This window comes from Ornithorhynchus anatinus, chromosome 4 (genome assembly GCF_004115215.2).
Source record: "Ornithorhynchus anatinus isolate Pmale09 chromosome 4, mOrnAna1.pri.v4, whole genome shotgun sequence".
NCBI lineage: Eukaryota > Metazoa > Chordata > Mammalia > Monotremata > Ornithorhynchidae > Ornithorhynchus > Ornithorhynchus anatinus.
The window spans coordinates 101,166,094-101,189,094 of NC_041731.1; the positions used below are offsets into that span (position 1 = coordinate 101,166,094).

Consider the following 23,001-nt stretch of genomic DNA (forward strand, 5'->3'; position numbering starts at 1 on the left):
GGGCCTTAATTATCTTATGTGTAAAATGGAAATTACGATGGTGAGCCCTATGTGGGACAGGGACTGCGTCCAACCTGATAACCTCATATCTATCCCAGTACTTAGTACAGTTCATGGCACATAAGTGCTTAACAAACACCATAGAGCATGGACCTGGGAGTCAGAAGGACCTAGGTTTTAATTCCAGCTCCACCACTTGACTTCTCTGTGACCTTGGGCAAGTCACTTCACTTCTCTTGTGCTTCAGTTACCTCACTTGTAAATTCATTCATTCACTCATTCAATTATATTTGAGCACTTACTGTGTGATGAGCACCGTACTAGGCACTTGGAAAGTACAATTCGGCAACAGATAGAGACAATCCCTATCCAACAACGGGCTCATGAGGTCTACTGGATACAGGGACTGTGTTCAACCTGATTGCTTTGTATCTACCGCAGTGTTTAGTGGAGTGCCTGGTACGGAGTAAGTACTTAAATACCATTAAAAAAAAGTGCTACAATAGCATGGCAGTGCTGAAGAGGCATTTGGGGAGATGCAAAGTAGAGATATGAGAAATTAATTGGAGAAGGCCTCCTAGAGGAGATGGGCTTTGAAGAGGAAAGAAGTGACCTTCTGGATGTGAAGGGGATGAAGCTCCAGGGAGAAGGAAGGGTGTGGGCAAGCTGTCAACAGTAAGAGAGGTGAGAGAATGAGGAGGTTGGCTTGAGAGGGATGAAGCTGTGAAGTTAGGTAGTACAGTGAAGATGAGTAGTGGGAAGACAAATGACAAAGTCTTGTGCAGAATGACATCTTTGAAAAATGATTTGGGCAACAGAGTGAAGTATGGACTGGAGTGGGGAGAGACAAGAGGCTGGGAGGTCAGACAGGAGGCAGATGCAGGAGTCAGGGAGGGATCTGGGGAGGAAATTTAGAAGTTCAGTTTGGGAAATATTGAGCTTGAGCTGCTGATGGGACAAAGGAGGGGATGAGATATTGCAGAGGAGAACCAAGCACTGTACTATGTGCTGAGGTGGATACAAGATAATCAGGTTGGACACAGTCCCAGTCTCAATTCCCATTTGACAGAAGAAGCAGTTTAGTCACAGAGTTGTGAAGTGACTTGTCCATGGTTACACAGCAGACAAGTGTTGGAGCCAGGACTAGAACCCATAACTGTCTCACTCCTAGGCCCATGTGCCTATGCTCTTCCACTATAATTGGAGGTACAATTAAATATATATGTGGATATATATATCTGTGTATGTGTGTGTGTGTGTGTGTGTGTGTGTTTTTTGAGAATGGATCCTAGAGTGGGTTGATGGGTTACTATGGCATAGGGTGTTAGGAAATGTTGTTAGAGGGGGCAGAAGCTTAAGAGGGATTTGATTGCAGGGTGGGTAGTGAAGTGTATGATGTGGGGAGGGAGGGAATTCCAAGTCAAGGCAAAGCAAGTGAGGGAATGGAGGTGGGACAGTCAAGAGAGAGGAACAATTAGAAAGTTGGCTTGGGAAAAGCAGAGAGATAAATTGGGAAATAGAAGATAAAGGAAGTAGACAGATGACTTGGGGTTATATTTTTTTAATGGTGTATATTAAGCATTTAGGATGTGTCAGACACCATACTAAGCACTGGAGTGGATACAAGATAATCAGGTTTTTGAGGGGGGTTTTGGTATACTATGTGCAGAGCACTGTTCTAAGCGCTGGAGTAGATACAGGGTCATCAGGTTGTCCCACGTGAGGCTCCCAGTCTTCATCCCCATTTTACAGATGGGGTAACTGAGGCACAGAGGCCCAAAGTCACACAGCAGACAAGTGGTGAAGGCAGAATTAGAACCCACGACCTCTGACTCCCAAGCCCGGTCTCTTTCCACTGAGCCACGCTGCTTCTCAAGTGCTTAGTACAGTTCCTGGGACATAGTAAGCATTTTACAAAAGCCAGAAGTATTATTATTTAGCGATTAGGAAAAGAAAGTTTATCCTAAATTAGCCTTTCTGTTCATATCACGCAAATCTGATCCATGAATATCTCATCCTTCGTGTCCTGAGTCTATAGAGAAGAAAAACACTTAGGACTTTCATGTACTTTTGTGTACTTCGCAGCCTCCTCATTTTCTTTTTTAGGGGAATTGTCTGGTGCCATCTGCTGGTCAAATCTAGCTAGAATAATTATTGGATTATTCGCCACCTTTTTTCCTCATCATTTTCCCCTCAAAAGAACCTCTCGCACAACTAAATTCTTTTCTTTCTACTATCCTAGGCCTGTGCACTTCGGGTTGGATTTGCTCTTGGGAACAAGATCTGTGTAAGTGGATTGCCAAATGACAAAAAGAGGGATAGTTCAGGGCCGCTATTGAGTCTTAGCAAAGATGTATTTCTATCCCGGGCATATGTTATCCACTGAGGAACTGCAGAATCTCATCCATTTCCCACCAGAGGAGTAACTGGTCAAAAATGCAAATTTTACCACACAAATCATGTCATGCAATGAAACCACCATAAAATACAGCTTTTGAACCAGCACATTAGTTTCTGTTCAATAACTTGGTTGTGCTGCGTACATGCCAGACAGCATTTATCAAGGCCTAATGGTAAGGTTTTTAGCTGGAAAATACATTAACTGTGATATGAGGCCTGAACACCCTGACAAAAAAAGCTGTTCCCTCCCCCTGCCACCTGAGCCCCATGCAGGACAGGGACTGTGTCCAACCAAAATTAACCTTGTACCTTCCACAGTGCTTAGAATAGTGTTTGACACATAGTAAGTGCTTAAATGCCATTTAAAAAAAAAAGTCCCTGCTTTGGGACATATGTTGGTTACGGCAGGAGTGGAGGGGGCACTGAGAAGTCCAACCAAGATTACTTTTGGCACAATTTCAACCTGCAGCTCTGAAGAGAAACCAAGTGGCCTAGCGGATAGAGCAAGGGCCTGGGAATCAGAAGAACCTGGGTTCTAATCCCTCCCTACTCTGTCCCTTGTCCTCGGTGAGACCTTGGGCAAGTCACTTCACTTCTCTGGACCTCAGTAACCCCATCTGTAAAATGGGGATTAAGACTGTGAGGCCCATGTGGAACGTGGACTGAGTCCACCCTTCCGACTACCGCAGGGCTGTGTGACTTTAGGCAAGTCACTTCACTTCTCTGGGCCAAAGTTACCTCATCTAGAAAATGGGGATTAAAACTGTGTGGCCCAAGTGGGACATGGACTGTGTCCAACCTTGCTTAGCACAGTACCTGGCACATAGTAAGCACTTAAATACCATTTTAAAAAAACCCAACCCAATGAGAAAAGCAACAGCAATAGAGCTGTAATTACAATGAGACCTTCAATCACTCCCGAGATCAGAATTCAACTGTTATCATATTTAGCGATGGACTCCCTGAAGAGGAACATGAAAATTCAGGTGGCATCAGCCCAGCTCTGCTTCTAACCTCTCGGAGGCAAGAGGGAATTTATATTGAAAGCAACAGTAATTGTATGCTACTCTTCTCTGCAAGCAAATGCCTAATGCTGTCTGGGGGGAAAAAAAAGTAAAATAAAAGAGAAAAGATTGTGCGCAGTGTGGTGCTTTCCTAAAATAAAAGGCAGTCTTTTGAGCAGCAGTTTGAAATAAACAGCTGGACCCTTTCAGCGGACCCATTAACACATGATGGAGTCTGCTGAAACACAGCTGCTTGAAAAGAAAAAAGTGATTTCTCCACACAAAAAGATTTAGGAGGGGTTGGAGGAGGAAAAAACATGCAATTTTTTCCCTTTCTCACAAAGCACACCATAGGGTGGACATTTTGGTTCTGCTAGATCCCCTGGGGAAGAAGAGGGATAAACTCAGTGGGCCTGCCACTTGGTGACGTGAACAAGAGGAGAGGGAGAAAGGTAAAAAAAAATCAGTGCACAGATTTAGGGACCAACGATTTTCACCACAGATGTTGCTACTTTACAGTGGCCTTTCAGCAGAGACTAACAGCAGTATGTTTTCTCAACAGGACAGCACACACTGCTTCCTGGCCTTCTAGCGCGACCGAGATCGATGGAAAGAATCCCAACCGTCTCCAAAGTTCATCTGAGTCCCGCCTCTAGCCTGGATGCCCTCCTTGTCTTGGGCCGACCACTAAATCCATCGAAACATTTCCGCCTGAGATGAGACCCGAGGCCCAAAGTTCAGCCTGGCTAGATTGAAACTCATCTCACCAATCAAACCTCAAATAAAAATCACCGAATCATATTGAAGCAGGCTTTGACGAGATATAATATGATCGGAATAGAGCTTAAATCTTATTGAAAAATCGGGAAAGGGCAACTAGCCCCTCCTCTGTGGTCATAGACACTGTCTTTAGTTGCCACAAGCAAGTGGGTGAGAGCCTATTAACATGAGGTAGAGTGGCCTACTAGGGCCTACAGGTCGGGGAGTCGGTGAACCTGGGTTCTAATCCTGGCTTGGTCATTTCCCTGCTGTGTGGCCTTGGACAATCACTTCACTTAGTCATTGGTTTCTTCGTCTGTAAAATGGGAATTAAGTGCTTGTTCTCCCTCGATGATGATGCTAATGGTATTCATTAAGTACTATGTGCCCTACACTGACTGAAAGGTTCTCTCCCTCCCTGACCCTGCCTATGTCCCACATCTAAAATAAACTAACCATCAATCTATTCTGTGTACTGGAATTTCATTATTCCTTTCCTTTTTCCTCTCAGCATCTTCCAGTAAGTTCACAGAATTCATAGTAAAAACTGTGATATTTGAGGGCTTGCTATCTGCCAAGCACTGTACTAAGTGCTGGGGTAGATACAAGCTAATCAGATTGAACACTATCCATGTTCCACATGGGGCTCGCAGACTGAAAGGGAGAGAGAATCCCCACCGAATCCCCATTTTAAAGATGAGGAGACTGAAGCAACAAGGAGTTAAGTGACTTGCTCGATTTAGGTCGCACAGCAGTTAAGTGAAGGAGGCAGGATTAGAACACAGGTCCTCTGACTTCTAGGACCATGCTCTTTCCACTAGGCCATGCTTTTTCCCTCCTACTTAGATTGTCACCCCCATGGAGAACAGGGCTTATCTCAGACCAAATTATCTTCTATCTATCCCAGCACTTAGTACAGTGCTTGGCACATAAGCAAGCACTGAAAAGTCACATTTTTAACCATGAATTCTTTGTGTGAAATGGAGGAAGAAACTGAGGTAAAAGGAAAGGAAAAATGAAATTTCAGTACACAGGAGAGATGGATGGTTAGTATATTTTAGATGTGGGAAGTGAGAGGAAAAAAAAAACCTTTTTATGATAAAAATGCAGAATTACTGTCTGAATATTAAGCCTTTTACAAATAGTTTTCTGACATCAGTGACGGATAGAAAGCACATTAGCATGGAGAACATACAGCCCGTTAATAATCTGAATTTTAAAAAGGTTTTTCTTTTCCTGACAGCTCAGAATTGTTTTATAAATTTTTTAAAAATGTTAAATGGGTGTCTGACATGAACAATGAAGGGGAAAGTATTTAGTATTGCAAGATGAATTAAAGCTTTTAAAATCTCTCCCCCCAGTTATGGGCAGAAGCAAAACTGCTGAAATTGGAGTAATGAATTGGGAAATTGCTACTTCAAAAAGGGAGATGTCTGAAACTACCTCTCCAAAAATAAAACCCTCTTTTAGTGATGGGGCTGGGATCACCAAGAAGCTAAATTTTAAGGCTCGGAATTGATATGCAAATCCATCAAGAGACCAACAACCAGGGGAAGTGATTTATGCCCATTTAGAAGGAATCACTCCCACCTCCTCTTCTCTCCCCATTACATGATCTCCTCACTCTTCAGCCCCCTACTCTCTCCAACCCTTACCCCACCTTACATGAGCTAATTCATTCATTCAGCCCTATTTATTGAGCTCTTACTGTGTGCAGAGCACTGTACTAAGCACTAGGGAAAGAATACAGCAAGAAACAGTGACGTTCTCTGACCATAACGAGCTCACAGTCTAGAGTGACACCTCAGCCCATGAGGGAGCAAGGATAGTTTCCTAATAATAATGGTATTTGTTAAGCACTTACTATGCACCAAGCACTGTTCTAAGTGCTGGGGTAGATACGAGGTAATCAGGTTGCCCTATGTGGGGCTCAAAGTCATAATTCCCATTTTACAGATGAGGCACAGAGAAGTGAAGTGGCTTGCCCAAGGTCACACAGCAGACAAGTGGTGGAGCCGGGATTAGAACCCATCTCCTGTGATTCCCAAGCCCGGGATCTTTCTGCTAAACCACATATAGTTTCCCCCAAATGACCACCTTCTTTAAGTAGCTTTAGAAATTTGCACTGCATTGTTAAAACACATTTCCTACATAATCAAGAAAAATCTTATTCTTTAAAGAGAAAGAGTGCGGGCTAGTGGGAAGAGCATGGGCCTGGGAGTCAGGAGAAATGGATTTTGATTCCAGCTCCATCAGTTGCCCGATGGGTGACCTTGGGCAAGTCATTTAACTTTTCTGGACCACAATTTCCTCCTCCATAAAAATGTGGATAAAATATCTGCTCTCCCTCCCCCTTAGACTGCAAGCATCATGTGAAACAGGGACTGCTTCTGATTTGATTGTAATGTATCTAGCCCAGTGCTTAGCATATATTAGACATTTGACAAAATATTATTATCTTTATTATTATGAATAAGAAGAATTAAAAAGAATATGCAGTGAAGTGAGGCCAGGACTGTGTGTCCCATATGGGACTGTATCAGATCTGATTATCTTGTATCTAATTCAGTGCTTAGTATTGTACTTGGCACAAAGTGCCTAGTTATTATAATTCAATGCCATCGAGTTGTTTTCTATCCATAGCGACTCCCTGGATATACTTTCTTCAGAATGTCCTGTCCTCTGCCATAATCCACAACCTTTCTAATGGCTCTTCCATTATCGTTGTTATGGTCTCTATCCGTTTGGCTTCTGGTCTGCCTCGTCAACTTTTCCCCTAGGCTTTTCCTAGCATTAGTGCATTCTCCAGAGAATTATGTGTCCAAATGACACTAATCTAAGTTGAGTCATTTGGCCTTCCCAAGACCACTTTGGTTTAGTTTTCCTAACAAATACTATTATTATTATTATCTAATCATGTTAAAGTAACTCTATGGGGTGGTAGAACCCACAGTCTCCTAGGATAAAAACCTAAGAACATACAAAATGACTGGATCAGACCATTAATTCCCCCCATCCCAGCATCCTGTCTCTGACAGTGACACAACAGGATATGCCACCTCTCTGTCTAGAATTCCGTAACAGGCCACTCTCATCAATGTATTTACCCATACGTCTCTCGAGACCTCACCACTTGTGGTGGTAACAGATTCTAGAGATTCAGTTAGAGAAGCAGCGTGTCCTAGTAACAGAGCCCGGGCCTTGGAGTCAGAAGGACCTGGGTTCTAATCCCGCCTTTGCCACTTGTCTGCTGTGTAAACTTGGGCAAGTCACTTCACTCCTCTGTGCCTCAGTTACCTCATCTGTAAAATGGGGATTAAGACACTGAGCCGCACCCCACGTGGGACAGGGACTGTGTCCAACCTGGTTTACTTGTCTCCACCTCAGCGTTTGAGTAGACTGCCTGCCACATAGTAAGTTTTTAGCAAATACCACTATTATTATTCAGTATATTAAAGTCTGGGAGACTCTGAGAGAAGGCAAAGGTGAGTGGAGAATCCATCAAGCTGTTGTATCGACTGAGTGCCTACCGAGTGCAGAGTGCTGTAAAAAGCCCATAGAGAATGGTGCCAGAGGATATTGGTAATCTCACCCGTTGAACAGAGCTAAGGTGATAGATTCATGATCATCATCCATCCCTGAGCAGAAGGTGAGATCCTTCAAGAGGGCCAACGGAATCCTGGTAATTAGTCTGCTGATGCACAGCAAACATGGAGGACACTGGTAAATTCACATATGGAGAAAGGTAAACGGTGTGAGGAAAATGGGATATCAGCCAGGGTAAGTAAGCAGCAATGTTGGGAGAAGAAGGGGAGAAGAAGGAAGGGGAGAAGAAGGAAGGGGAGAAGAAGGAAGGGGAGAAGAAGGAAGGGGAGAAGAAGGAAGGGGAGAAGAAGGGGAGAAGGTGAATGTGGGTCCATCTGTCTGTCCCCCCCATCCATCTTGGTACCCGGTCAGTGGCTACACAGAAAGATTCGACCTTGCACCAAGCAGAAGCGCAAGACAATTTCCACTCATTTGTCTGTTTGTTGTTGTATGGTGCTCTCTCAAATGCTTAGTACAGTGCTCTGCATACAATAACCACTCAATAAATATGATTGAATGAATGGATACAGGAGAAGCAGCGTGGCTTAGTGGGAAGAGCACAGGTTTAGAAGTCAGAGAACATGGGTTCTAATCCCAAACTTGGGCCAGTCACTTAACTTCTCTGTGCCTCAATTACCTCATCTGTAAAATGGGGATGAAGACTGTGAGCCCCACGTGGGACAACCTGATTACCTTGTATCTATCCCAGTACTTAGAACGGTGCTTGGAACAAAATAAACGCTTAACAAATGTCATCATTATTATATTATTATTCCCGCCCCATAACTTCCCTTGGGCCCTACCAGCAGGCTAATTTGTCTATGGGTAGGTGGGTGGGTTTGGTCACTCAATGGGAATCCTCACAGGCTAGTGAAACACCTAGGGAAAGAGTTTGGGTCTGGGAGTCAGGAGCATGGAATTCTAATCCCAGTTCTGTCCCTGGTCTGCTGGGTGACTTTGGACAAGTCACATAACCTCTCTGCCACTCAATTCCCTGTCCCATAATATCTGCCTTTCCTATCTCACAGAGATTTTCTGATGAAAAAAGGAGATAAATCAATAGTACTAATTGAGTGCTTCCTTTGTGCAGAGCATTGTATTCTTTCATTCAGTAGCATTTATTGAGCGCTTACCATGTGCAGAGCACTGTACTAAGCACTTGGAATACACAATTTGGCAACAAATAGAGACAATCCCTGCCCAATGATGGGCTCACCGTCTAATTGGGGGAGACAGACAAACAAGAACAACATAATCATGATAATTAGAATCAAGGGGATGGACACCTCTAACAAAATAAATAGGGTAATAAAAATATCTACAAATGAGCACAGTGCTGAGGGGAGGGGAAGGGAAAGGGGGAGGAGCAGAGGGAAAGGGGTGAAGGGGGGCTTAGCTGAGGGGAGGTGAAGGGGGGAAGGGAGCAGAGGGCGAAGGGGGAGCAGAGAGGCAGCAGAGGGAGCAGAGGGAAAAGGGGAAGCTCAGTCTGGGAAGGCCTCTTGGAGGAGGTGAGCTCTCAGTCGGGCTTTGAAGAAGTGAAGAGAGTTAGTTTGGCGGAGGTGAGGAGGGAGGGCATTCCAGGACCGCGGGAGGACGTGGCCCAGGGGTCGATGGCGGGATAGGCGAGACCGAGGGACGGTGAGGAGGTGGGCGGCGGAGGAGCGGAGCGTGCGGGGTGGGCAGTAGAAAGACAGAAGGGAGGAGAGGTAGGATGGGGCAAGGTGATGGAGAGTCTTGAAGCCCAGAGTGAGAAGTTTATGTTTCGGGCAGCAGTTGATAGGCAACCAGAGCATTTCTGCAGGAAGATGAGCCAGGCAGCGGAATGAAGATTAGACTGGAGTGGGGAGAGAAAGGAGGAAGGGAGATCAGAGACAAGGCTGACAAAATAATCCAGCCGGGATATTATGAAAGCTTGTACCAGTACGATAGCCATTTGGATGGAGAGGAAAGGGTGGATCTTGGCGATATTATAAAGGTGAGACCGGCAGGCAATGGTGATGGATTGGATGTGTGGGGTGAATGATTGTACAGAGCACTTGGAAGAGAACAGTACAACAACAAACATTCCCTACCCACAGTGAGCTTACAGTCCAGAAGAGGAGACATATTAATATATATACACACAAACACACACAAGTCCATTTACCTGTACCACCCCCTCCCCATAGAAGCCAGGCTGCTCAGTGCTGTTTCCACTGGTTTTCTGCCAAGCACATTGGTGCCATCCTCTAGACCCTAAGCCTGCTGTGGACAGGAAGTGTCTCTCTATTCCTGTATTGTACTTTCCAAGCACTTAGGACAGTGCTCTGCACACAGTAAGCTCTCAATAAATACAATTGAATGAATAAATGAATATTGCACAATGAAGTAATTTAACCTCTGGAAGCTACATGGTCTATTGGAAAGAGACCAGGTCTGGGAGTCAGAGGACTTGGGTTCAAATACCAGCTTTGCTACTTGTCTGCTGTATGTGACCTTGGGAAGTTATTTCACTTCTTCGTGCCTCAGCCACCTCATGTGTAAAATGGGGATTAAGATGTGAACACTATGTGAGGCAGGGAGTTTATCCAATCCAATTACCTTTCATCTATCTCAGCATTTAGAACAATTCCGGGCACCTATCACTCCACACATCCAATCCGTCATCAAGACCTGCTGGTCTCACCTTTATAATATCGCCAAGATCCGCCCTTTCCTCTCCACCCAAACGGCTATCTTAATGTTACAGGCTCTCATAATATCCCGGCTGGATTATTGTGTCAGGCTTCTCTCTGATCTCCCTTCCTCCTCTCTCGCCCCGCTCCAGTCTATTCTTCATTCCACTGCCTGGCTCATCTTCCAGCAGAAACGCTCTGGGGATGTCATTCCCCTTCTTAAAAACCTCCAGTGGTTGCCTATCAACCTCCGCACAAAACAAAGACTTCCCACTCTAGGCTTTGAGGCTCTCCATCACCTTGCCCCGAACTACCTCTCCCTTCTCTCTTTCCACTGCCCACCCTGCACGCTCCGCTCCTCTGCCGCCCACCTCCTCATCGTCCCCCATTCTCACCTATCCCGCCATTGAACCGTGGCCTACGTCCTCCCACTGTCCTGGAATGCCCTCCCTCCTCACCTCCACCAAACTAACTCTCTTCCCCTCTTCAAAGTCCTACTTAGAGCTCACCTCCTCCAAGAGGCCTTCCCAGACTGAGCTTCCCCTTTTCCCTCTGCTCCCTCTGCTGCCCCTCTACCCCTCCCTTCACCTTCCCTCAGCTAAACCCCCTTTTCCCCCCTTTACCCTCTGCTCCTCCCCCTCTCCCTTCCCCTCCCCTCAGCACTGTGCTCATCCGCTCATTTGTATATATTTTTTATTACCCTATTTATTTTGTTAATGAGATGTACATCCCCTTGATTCTATTTATTGCTATTGTTTTTGTCTGTCTCCCCTGATGAGACTGTGAGCTCATCAATGGGCAGGTATTGTCTCTGTTACCGAATTGTACATTCCAAGCATTCAGTGCTCTACACAGAGTAAGCGCTCAATAAATACTATTGAATGAATGAATAAAAAGTAAAACAAAACAAATACATAGCCTATTAAGTATTCATCCCATCCTTTAGAGAAGCAGCTTGGCTTAGTGGGAAGAGCATGGGCTTAGGAGTCAGAGGACATAGGTTCCAATCCCAGCTTTCCCAGTTGTTAGCTGTGTGACTTTGGGCAAGTCACTTAACTTCTCTGTCCCTCAGTTACCACATCTGTAAAATGGAGATTAAGACTGTGAGCCTAACGTGGGACAACCTGATTGCCTTTTACCTACTCCAGCATTCAGAACAGTGTTTGGCCTATAGTAAGCACTTAAATACCACAATTATTATTCTGCTTATCAGAGCATCTGCTTTTAGGAGATTTGCTCTATGCCTGTGCCTCCCCCTCCCCACACAAGATGGTGTTAATGATAGTAGTAATAATAATAATAGTACTTGTTAAACATTTACTAAATGGCAAGCACTTTTCTAGAAGTGCTGGGATAGATATAAATTAATCAGATTGGATTTAGTTCCTGTCCCACATGAGGCTCACACTCTTAAAACCCATTTTACAGATGAGGTAACTGAGGCCCAGAGAAGTCAAGTGACTTTAAGGTCATAGCAGACATGTGGCCGAGCTGGGATTAGAACCCAGGTCCTTCTGACTTCCAGCCCCGCACCCTATCCACTAGACCACACTGCTTCTCACTTAAGATGTCCTCCCAAGGATGGCTCTGTTCCTCTCCCCTGCCTCCACCCCCAAGTTTGATGTCCTGTTTTGCTGCAGCAGCTCCAGCCGCTGCCCCCCTCCTCTAGCCACTGCTCTCTAATCCAGCAGCCGGCTGGGCTCCAGGAATTTAATGTTTGCCCTTGATCTTGTATCTAGAAAACATCTTGTTTTTCTTTAAGTTGCAGACTGAAAGTTTTGAACTGTTAATGACCATTATCAGAGGGAAAATAAAGGCTACAGAACAGAGGGGCAAAGGGCCAGAGAGGGAAATAATAACTGTGGTATTTGTTAAGTACTTTCTATGGGCCAGTCACTGTACTAAGTACTGGAGTGGATACAAGCAAATTCATTCAATCATATTTCGGTTTGGACATAATCCCTGTCCCACCTGGGGCTCACAGTCTCATTCCCCTTTGTACAGATGAGGTAACTGAAGTGAAGTGACTTGCCCAAGGTCACACAATATATATGGAGCCAGGATTAGAACCCAGAAAGTTCTGACTCAAATCACTCCATCACTGGTTTTATTAAATGCTGTTTCAATCAATCCATCAGTCAATCACTCAACACGGCACTTGGGAGAGTTCAAAAGAGTAGTCAATCACACGCTTACTGCGAGCAGAGCACTGCAGTAAGAGCTTGGGAGAGTACAATATAACAATAAACAGACACGTTCTCTGCCCACGGAAAGTTTACAGTCTACCGGGGGAGACAGACATTAATATAAAGTAATAAAATTCAATATGTACATAACTGCTGTGGGGCTGGGAGTGGGGATGAATAAAGAGAGCAAGTGGAAGAGTGACACAGAAGGGAGTGGGAGAAGAGGAAAGAAGGGCGTAGGCAGGGAAGGCCTCTTGGAGGACATGTTCATTCATTGTGCTTTCATTAAGGCTTTGAAGGTGGGGATAGGAATTGTCTGTCAGATAGGAAGAGAGAGGGTGTTCCAGGGCAGAGAAAGGACTTCGGCAAGATAGATGAGATCAAGATACAGTGAGGAAGTTAGCATTAGAGGAGTGACGTGTGTGGGCTGGGTTGTAGAAAGAAAGTAGTGAGGTGAGGAAGGAAGGGGCAAGGTAATTGAGTGCTTTAAAGAGTAAGTAGGCAAATCACTTCCCTCAAGAAGATTGCAATCTAGTGGCTCATTTTCAAGGTCTGTGAACCCCTCTCTCTGGGATTAGCAATCAACCATATTTATTGAGAGCATACTGTGAGCAAAGCACCATACTAAGTGCTTGGGAGAGTACAGTGTAACCGAGTTGGTTGTTCCTCACCCACGATGAGTTTACAGTCTAGACCAGCCCCCACACACAGGTGACTTGCCCAAGGTCACACAAGACGGTAAGCTCCCTCTAATGATGGCATTTGTGAAATGCTTACCATGTACCAAGCATTGTTCTAAGCCCTGGGGTAGATACAAAGTAATCAGTTTGTACCACATGGGGCTCACAGTCTTAATCCCCATTTTACAGATGAGGTAAGTGAGGCATAGAGAAGTTAAATGAATTGCCCAAGGTCACACAGCAGACAAGTGGCAGAGCCAGAATTAGAACCCAAGCCCTTCTGACTTCCAGGCTTGTGCTTTATCCACTAGACCACATTACTTCTCTAACTTCTCTCTAGACTGTAACCTCACTGTGGGCAGGGAATGCATTTGTTTACTGCCACATTGTGTTCTCCCAAGCGCTCTGTACAGTGCTCTGCAAATTCTTTCAATAGTATTTATTGAGCACTTACTATGTGCAGACCACTGTACTAAGCACTTGGAATGTACAAATCGGCAACAGATACAGTCCCTGCCCATTGATGGGCTTACAGTCTAATCGGGGGAGACAAATGGTAAGTAGTGTTCAATATAACTGACACATTCCTTGCCCACAGCGAGCTTGCAGTCTAGAGTTCACACCCTCAGCCTTCCCTTTGGCCTGATCATGCTCCACTCCGGCAGGGTCTTAATTTCCACCATCCCTCCCAGACTGGGTTGGGGCACCGGCAGCAGTGACGTGTCTTCCAACCAACTCGACTTATCTGAAGTCATCTTCACAGAGTGATATTAATTTTGTGCCAGAAGTATTTCTACCAGTCAATTGCTATGTCATAACTGCCCCCACAGGAAAATATTTCTCTTTGTTTTGAATTCAGCAACTGGATCTGTTGTTGGTGCCCACAAATTTAAAACAAAACAAAAAAAAGCTGTCCATGCAGAAAGGTCAATGCATTGATCTTCTGAAAATGTCAGGACGGCTGCTAGGTAGCCTTGGACTGTCCTAGATTTCAATCCAAGCCTTGCTGAATGGAAGCCTGAAATGCGGTCTTGCTCTCTCTCTCTGGCATTCTCACTCCCTGTCTCTCTCTCCCTCTGGCACTTTATCACTGTCTCTCTGTCTCTCTCAAGCACTTTCACTCTCTGTCTCTCTCTTTCTGGCATTCTCTTTCTCAACTGTTCTGGCCTTTGCACTTCCTTAGTCTGGGACAGAGTGGTTAATTGCACAGATCAGTGAAACACAACAAAAGGAGTTGCCAAGGAAAGGTCAGCTTCACAGCCCGCCGCCATTCACATTTCTAGGTTCCCCATTCGTGTTGCATCGGCTTCATTTGGCTTCGTATCTAGTTTGGGGAAAGGAGGCCTCGGTTTTCCAGTCCTTCTCTCTTTCTCATAACTGCTAATGAACGGCTCTCTTTGATCTTAGACTCAGACAGGAGGGCAATTGAGTGGCTTTTGGATCCCTGATAAGTGTTATCAGCCCAGCAAATCCATGCCTAGGGGCTCAAATGGGTCTCAATTAATGGCTTGGCTTGTAGGGTCCCCTGCACTGGCTTGATTTAGCCCTGCTATCGATGCTGATTTCAGTAGCTTTGGGACCTGCTATTAAAGGACCAACATATACACAGAGCCAAAAGTAGGAGGGATGGTGGACAGAGCCAAATCCCAACAGCCATTGGTTCTTTCTCTTTTTTCTACAGATTCCCTATTGCTTCACTCACCCAGCAGTTCTTCCACCAGAGTGGTAATTACAGGGCAAAGGAAAGAAATGCAGAAAGTTCTATGACCCTCTCTGGGCTACCTTCCCATATCCACTCATGAGGCCAGGAACAATGGCCCCAGGCAGAGGAATAATAATAATAATAAATAGTAATAATGATGCCGTTTGCTATGCCCTTATTATTCGTCAAGCACCGTTCTAAGTGCTGGGGTAGATACAAGCTAATCAGGTTGGGCAGAGTTCCCGCCCCACCTGGGGCTCACACTCAATCCCCATGAGGAAACTGAGGCACAGAAAAGTAAAGTGACTTGCCTGAGGCCATACAGCAGACAAGTGGTGGAGCCGGGATTAGAATCCAGGTCCGCCTGACTTGCAGGCTCGTGCTTTAAGTACTTGGCCATGCCACTTATTCCACTCTGGAGAAGTGACTGCACAGACAGGCAACCATCATTCAGTAGTGCTCACTGAGCAACCAACCAGGCATATTTACTGAGCGCTTAATGTGAGCAATCCACTGTACTAAGAGCTTGAGAGAGTATGATGTAATGGCATTGGCAGGCACGTTCCATGCCCACAACGAGTTTACGGTCTAGATGTATGAGGTTAAAGTCTTACACCTATTAAGTGCTTGGGTAAGTCCAATCAGTGGAAGAGACAGAGTCTTTGCTCTGGAAGAACTATGAAGACTATTTTGGGAAAGCTAACTTACATGGCAAAGAAGCCTCAGATTTCACATCTATTTTCTTGAGCGCCTTACCTTCACTAAATAGAAGGTGGCATAAAAGGACATTATTTTAAGGTCCAGCTTCCTGATAGACTGTAAGCTTCATGAGGGCAGGGACTGCATCCACTAACTTTATTGCACTCTTCCAAGCACTTAATACGGTGCTCTAAATTCAGTAAGAGTTCCACAGATGTTCAGTAAAGGACAACCTATGATGATCAATCATATTTGAGCACTTATTGTGTGTAGAGCACCGTACTAAGAGCTGGAGAGTAGACTCTTCCACTTGTCAGCTGTGTGACTGTGGGCAAGTCACTTAATTTCTCTGTGCCTCAGTTGCCTCATCTATAAAATGGGGATTAAGATTGTGAACCTGATGTGGGACAACGTGATGACCCTGCATCTACCCTGCATCTCTACAATATCGCCAAGATCCGCCCTTTCCTCTCCACCCAAACGGCTACCTTACTATTACGGGCTCTCGTTATATCCCGGCTAGACTACTGTGTCAGCCTTCTCTCTGACCTCCCTTCCTCCTCTCTCGCCCCGCTCCGGTCTATTCTTCACTCCGCTGCCCGGCTCATCTTCCTGCAGAAACGATCTGGGCATGTCACTCCCCTTCTTAAACAACTCCAGTGGTTGCCTATCGACCTCCGCTCCAAACAAAAACTCCTCACTCTAGGCTTCAAGGCTCTCCATCACCTTGCCCCTTCCTACCTCTCCTCCCTTCTCTCTTTCTACCGCCCACCCCGCACGCTCCGCTCCTCTGCCGCCCACCTCCTCGCCGTCCCTCGGTCTCGCCTATCCCGCCGTCGACCCCTGGGTCACGTCCTCCCGCGGTCCTGGAACGCCCTCCCTCCTCACCTCCGCCAAACTGATTCTCTTTCCCTCTTCAAAACCTTACTTAAAAATCACCTCCTCCAAGAGGCCTTCCCAGACTGAGCTCCTCTTCCCCCTCTACTCCCTCTGCCATCCCCCCTTTACCTCTCCGCAGCTAAAGCCTCATTTTCCCCTTTTCCCTCTGCTCCTCCACCTCTCCCTTCCCATCCCCACAGCACTGTACCCGTCCGCTCAACTGTATATATTTTCGTTACCCTATTTATTTTGTTAATGAATTGTACATCGCCTTGATTCTATTTAGTTGCCATTGTTTTTACGAGATGTTCTTCCCCTTGACGCTGTTTAGTGCCATTGTTCTTGTCTGTCCGTCTCCCCCGATTAGACTGTAAGCCCGTCAAACGGCAGGGACTGTCTCTATCTGTTGCCGACTTGTTCATCCCAAGCGCTTAGTACAGTGCTCTGCACATAGTAAGCGCTCAATAAATACTATTGAATGAATACCCCAGTGCTTAGAACAGTGCTCTGCACATAGTAAGTGCTTAACAAATACCAACATTATTATTATAACAGACACATTCTCTGGCCACAGTGAATTTATAGTCAAGAGGGGGCGGTAGACAATATAAATTAAGCAGAGTTGAAGGGAGAGATAGACTTAAATACAATATCTATATATACATAAATGCTGTGCGGCTGAGGGCAGGGTGGGGTGAATAAAGAAAGCAAATCTTGGTGATGCAAAGGGAGTGGGAGAAAAGGAAATGAAGGCTTAGTCAGGGAAGGCCTCTTGGAAGAGATGTGCCTTCAATAAGACTTTGAATCGGGGGAGAGTGGTCCTCGTTCGGATATGAAGAGGGAGGGCATTCTGGGCCAGAGGTGGGACATGGGCAACAGGTCAGCAGTGAGAGAGATCAGATCGAGGTACAGTGAGAAGGTAGGCATTAGAGGAGCAAAGTGCATGGTCTAGGTTGTAGAAGGAGAGCAGCAAGGTGAGGTAGGAGCGGGCAAGGTGACCGAGTGCTTTAAAGCCAATGGTAACGAGTTTTTGACACGGAGGTGGGTGGGCAACCACCGGAGGTTCTTGAGAAGTGAACTTTTGTGTAGAAAAATGATCCGGGCAGCAGAGTGAAGGCCAGGAGGTCAGCAAGGAGACTGATGTGTTGATCTTGACTCTATTTATTGCTATTGTTTTTGTCTGTCTCCCCTGATTAGACTGTAAGCCCGTCAAAGGGCAGGGACTGTCTCTGTTACTGATTTGTACATTCCAAGCGCTTAGTACAGTGCTCTGCACATAGTAAGCGCTCAATCAGTACTACTGAATGAATGAATCAAGGTGGGATAGGATAAGTGCTCTCATTAACATGGCAGCAGTTTGGATGGAGAAGAAAGGATGGATTTTAGCGACGTTGTGAAGGTCGAACTTACAGGATATAGTGATAGATTAAATATGTGGGTTGAAGGAGAAAGAGGATCAAGGTTAACTGAGGTTCAGACATGGAACAATCTGATTTGGGGCCCCTCAAGAAGACAACCCTGAATATGTCCAGAGTTTCCTTTAACCACGCTCTGGCTGAGGAGTGACATGTTAAAATGACTCCACACACCCCTAGAATGACTCTGATGGCCAATTCTGAAGCAGTGTGGCCTAGTGAAAAGGGCCTGGGAGTCAGAGCACCTGGGTTCCCCCTAGACTATCAGCTTCTCATGAGTATGGATTATGTCTACCACTTTTGTTGTATGGTGTAGTTTTCCAAGCACATAGTACAGTGCTCTCCCAGAGTGCTCAATAAATTCCACTCATTCATTCATTCTAATCATGGCTCTGCCCCTGGGCTGCTGTGTGACCTTGAGCAAGTCACTTCACTGGGCCTCTGTTCCTTCACTTCTGTAAAATGGGAATTCAATTCCTGTTGTCCTTGGCTCAATGGAAAGAGCCTGGGCTTGGGAGCTAGAAGTCATGGGTTCGAACCCCAGCTCTGCCACTTGTCAGCTATGTGACTGCGGGCAAGTCACTTCACTTCTCTGCGCCTCAGTGACCTCATCTGTAAAATGGGGATTAAGACTGTGAGCCTCACGAGGGACAACCTGACTACCCTGTATCTACCCCAGTGCTTAGAACAGTGCTCTGCACATAGTAAGCTCTTAACAAATACCAACATTATTATTATTACTTGTACTGTAAGCCCCATATGGGACAGAGACTGTGTAATCTATCTTGTACCTACTGACACCTACCAGATAACTGAGACCCAAAGAAGGGAAGCTACTTGCCCAAGGTCGCACAACAGACAAGTGATGCATGCTGTGGGGCTGGGACGGAGGGATGAATGAAGGGAGCAAATCAGGGTGAAGCAGAAGGGAGAGGGAGAAAAAGAAAGGAAAGCTTAGTCAATCGAGTTGGATGCATTCTCTGTCTCATAATAATAATTATAATAATAATTATGGTATTTGTAAAGTGCTTCCTCTGTACCAGGCATGGTATGAAGCACTGGAGTGGATACAGGCAAATTGGGTTGGACACAGTCCCTATCCCATGAGGGCCTCACAGTCTCAATCCTCATTTTACAGATGAGGTAATTGAAGCCCAGAAGTGACTTGCCCAAGGTCACACAGCAGGCAAGTGGTAGAGCCAGAATGAGAACCCATGACCTCCTGACACCCAGACCCGAGGTGCTTCTCTAAAATAGGGGTCATAGTCTACCTCTAAGTAGATGAATAGGAAACTCCTCACCATTGGTTTTAAAGCAGTCCATCACCTTGCCCCCTCCTACCTCACCTCGCTACTCTACTACAACCCAGCCCACACACTTCGCTCCTCTAATACTAACCTTCTCACTGTGCCTCCATCTCGTCACCAACTTCTCACCCACATCCTCCCTCTGAACTGGTACGTCCTCCCTTCTCATATTGGACAGAATTTCTCTCCCCTTCTTCAAACCCTTATTGAAGGCAAATCTCCTCCAAGGAGGCACTAAGCCCTTCTCTCCTCTTCTCCCACTCCTCTCTGCATCGCCCTGACTTGCTCCCTTCATTCATTCTTCCTCCCAACCCCACAGCACATGTTTATATCTGTAATTTATATATATCAATGTCTGCCTCCCTTTCTAGACTGTGAGCCTGTGGTGGGCAGGGAATGTGTCTGTTGCTGTATTGCACTCTCCCAAGCACTTAGTACAGTGATTTGCACACAGTAAGCACTCAAAAAATATGATTTAATGAATAGGTAGTGAAACTCCATTTTTACAGATGAAGAAATTGAAGCATGGAGGCATTAGGAAGGCATGAAGAAGCACAGAGGCATTGACAAGCAGCGCTGTTTAGTAGATAGAGCATGGGCTTGGGTGTCAGAAGGATCTGAGTTCTAATCCTGCTCTGCCACTTGTCGGCTGGGTGGCCTTGGGTGAATCATTTCACTTCTCTGGGCCTCAGTTACCTTATCTGTAAAATGGGGATTAAGACTGTGAGCCCCATGGGGGACATGGACTGTGTCCAACTTGATTAACTTGTATCTACCCCAGCCTTAGAACAGTGCTTCGTAAATAGTAAGCACTTGATGAGTACCATAATTATTACTAAGTGATTTGCCTCTTGTGATCTGCCACACAGCAGACACTTGGCAGAGTCAGGATTCAAATCTAGGTTCCCTGACTCGCAGGCCTGTGCTCTTTCCACTAGGCCACACTGCTGCCATAGACAGATAAGTGCAACATGAAGGGGGCTTTGGCTACACCCCCTGCACTGGGATGTCGATCACTCCTGGAGTGACTTTAAATAAAACACTCCAGAGCTAAAACTGATCATTTCTACTACTCACTTTGCAGGAGAAAAACAAATCAGACCCTGCTAACTGGGGAAAAAAAAAGTCCCAACAAACTGACTGACCCCATTTTTTCCTGCCAATTTCCATTCTTCCACCAATGGGAATCTCAAGCTGCAAGGAGAAGGCCTGAATCAGGAGGTCAAAGCTCATTATTCAGCTCCTCCTACTGGGTGTTCATAATAATAAATAATTGTAGTATTTGTTAAGTGCTTATTATGTGTCAAGTGGTATACTAAGTGCTAGGCAAAATACAAGATGATATAATAATAATAATAATAATGGTATTTAAGTGCTTACTATGTTCCAGGCACTGTATTAAGTGCTCAGGTCGATACAACCAAATTGTGTTGGTCACAGTCCCTGTCCCACTTGGGCTCACAGTTTCAATCCCCACAGAGGCAGAGAGAAGTAAAGTGCCTCACCCAAAGTCACACAGCAGACAAGTGGTGGAGTTGGGATTAGAACCCATGAACTTCCGACTCCCAGGCCTGTGCTCTATCCACTATGCCATGTTGCTTAAGTCCCACATGAGGCTCACAGTTTCAGGTGGATGGAAAGAGGCAATGAATCTCCATTTTGCAGATGAGGGAACCAAGGCACAGAGAAGTTAAGTGTCTTCCCCAAGATCACACAACAGGTACATGGCAGAGCTGGGATTAGAACCAGTTTCTGATTCTCAGGCCCATGCTCTTTCCACTAGACCACACTGCTTCTCCATATGGGAAGCAACAGTAAGGGATTTGCTTGTTGAATTGTTGTATAGTGTGAGATGAGAAGGGATAAAAAACCAAGCAGGGAGCATGCAGGAGGAATGATAAACCAGCATCTGGGGGAAGGAAAAAGCAGAGGCGCCTGAAGAACTGCTTTGAGGGGCCCCAATCCCTTGCTCTCCCATTCCCCTCACCATCCTGCCCAGGTGAGTGACTGGTCTTTGCCCAGAGAGAGTTGCCAGCAGGGCTGACTTGGAACCGAAAGGGGCCCCTTTCTGTGGATACTGATCCACTTTTAGGACCAAGTGATGTCACAGTTCCCTAAGATGGAGTGAAGCCCCATAGGTTTAAAAGAAAAACCAATCAATGGTATTTATTGCTGAATATACTGCTGTTATTGTGTGCAGAGCACTGAACTAAGCGCATGGGAGAGTACGATACAACAGAGTCAGAAGACACATTCCCTTCCTCCAAGAAGGTGGAGACAGACATTAATATAAAGACATGTACATGTGTAGCTATGTACGTACATGCTGTGGGGCTGAGGGTGGAGTGAATATCAAGTGCTTAAGATGAGTCCCACCTTTTGTTCACATGCTTCGGTGACTTTTCTCTAACTTTCAGTGCTGGCTAGATTTGGGCAGAAGAAATGACAAAAGGAAGTAAATCACTAAACTGCAAAATTATAAAATATTTGCTTAGAAATGAGTGATATTTATGCAATCTGGAATGCATTATGGGGATGGTTTGGGCTGGTACACACAACTTAGCTTTTGTAATGCTTTGTGTTGTCATCATTCTCATTTGAAATTAATTTTTAAAGCCGTTTCTGCCAAGCGTACCCAGCAAGTGAATTTTCTGTCCACTACTTACTATATGACACAGGGTTTACTAAACCTGGCTCCCTATGACGGCTTCATATGTTGTATTATACTTTCCCAGGTGCTTAATACAGTGCTCTGCACACAGTAAGCTCTCAGTAAATAACCAAATGAATGCATGAGCTCCTTTTAATGAGTCCTACGAGGCAGAAACGAGGTCACTCTCTTTCCTTTCTGAGTCAGTTTCTCCCTTAGAGATGGCAGGGTTCTGCCCCAAGTCCCCCAAGCATCCAGAACCGGGCTCCATCCTGTGTATTTAGCAGTAGGCCCAAGGACAGGTGATTTTGGAATTAGGTTCTGGGGTGAGAGACCGTTATAATAATAATGATGGTATTTGTTAAGTGCTTACTATGTGCCAAGCACTGTTCTAAGCGCTGGGGGAGATACAAGGTTATCTGGTTGTCCCAGGTGGGGCTCACAATCCTAATCCCCATTTTACAGACGAGGTAACTGAGGCACAGAGAAGTGAAGTGATTTGCCCAAAGTCACACAGCTGACAAGTGGCAGAGCCAGGCCACGACCTTTGCCTCCCAAGCCCGTGCTCTTTCCACTAAACCACAACTAACTCATATTAACGCCTGTCTCCCCCTGTAGACTGTAAGCTTGTTATGGGCAGGGAACATGGCCGCTAATTCTGTTGTACTATAGTCTCCCAAGAGCTCAATACAGTGCTCTGTACATAGTAAGCGCTCAATAAATATGACTGATTCCAGAAATTAAATGGAATAGATCATTCAGTGGTATTTATTGAATGTGTACAGAGGGCAAACGACTGCACTGCATGCTTGAAAAGTGCAAGTAGAAGCAGCATGGCCTAGTGGATAGAGCACTGGCCTGGGAATCAGGTGGTCATGGGTTGTGATCCTGGTGCTGCTACTTGTCTGCTGTGTGACATTGAGCGAGTCACTTCACTTCTCTGGGCCTCAGTTACCTCATCTATAAAATGGGGAGCGAGACTGTGAGCTCCACACGGGACAGGGACCCAACTTGCTTGTATCCACCCCAGCGCTTAGTGCAGTGCCTGGAACATAGTAAGCGCTCAATACCATTATTGCAA

General features: G+C 45.6%; 1 long non-coding RNA gene across 1 annotated transcript; it reads left to right on the forward strand.

Moving 5' to 3' along the window:
- The first annotated feature begins 2,240 nt into the window (after nucleotides 1-2,240).
- On the forward strand, nucleotides 2,241-4,203 carry LOC114811358. Its single transcript, XR_003759048.1, has 2 exons — nucleotides 2,241-2,287; nucleotides 3,967-4,203. It is a non-coding gene; the product is annotated as an uncharacterized LOC114811358 (long non-coding RNA).
- Nucleotides 4,204-23,001: the final 18,798 nt, after the last annotated feature.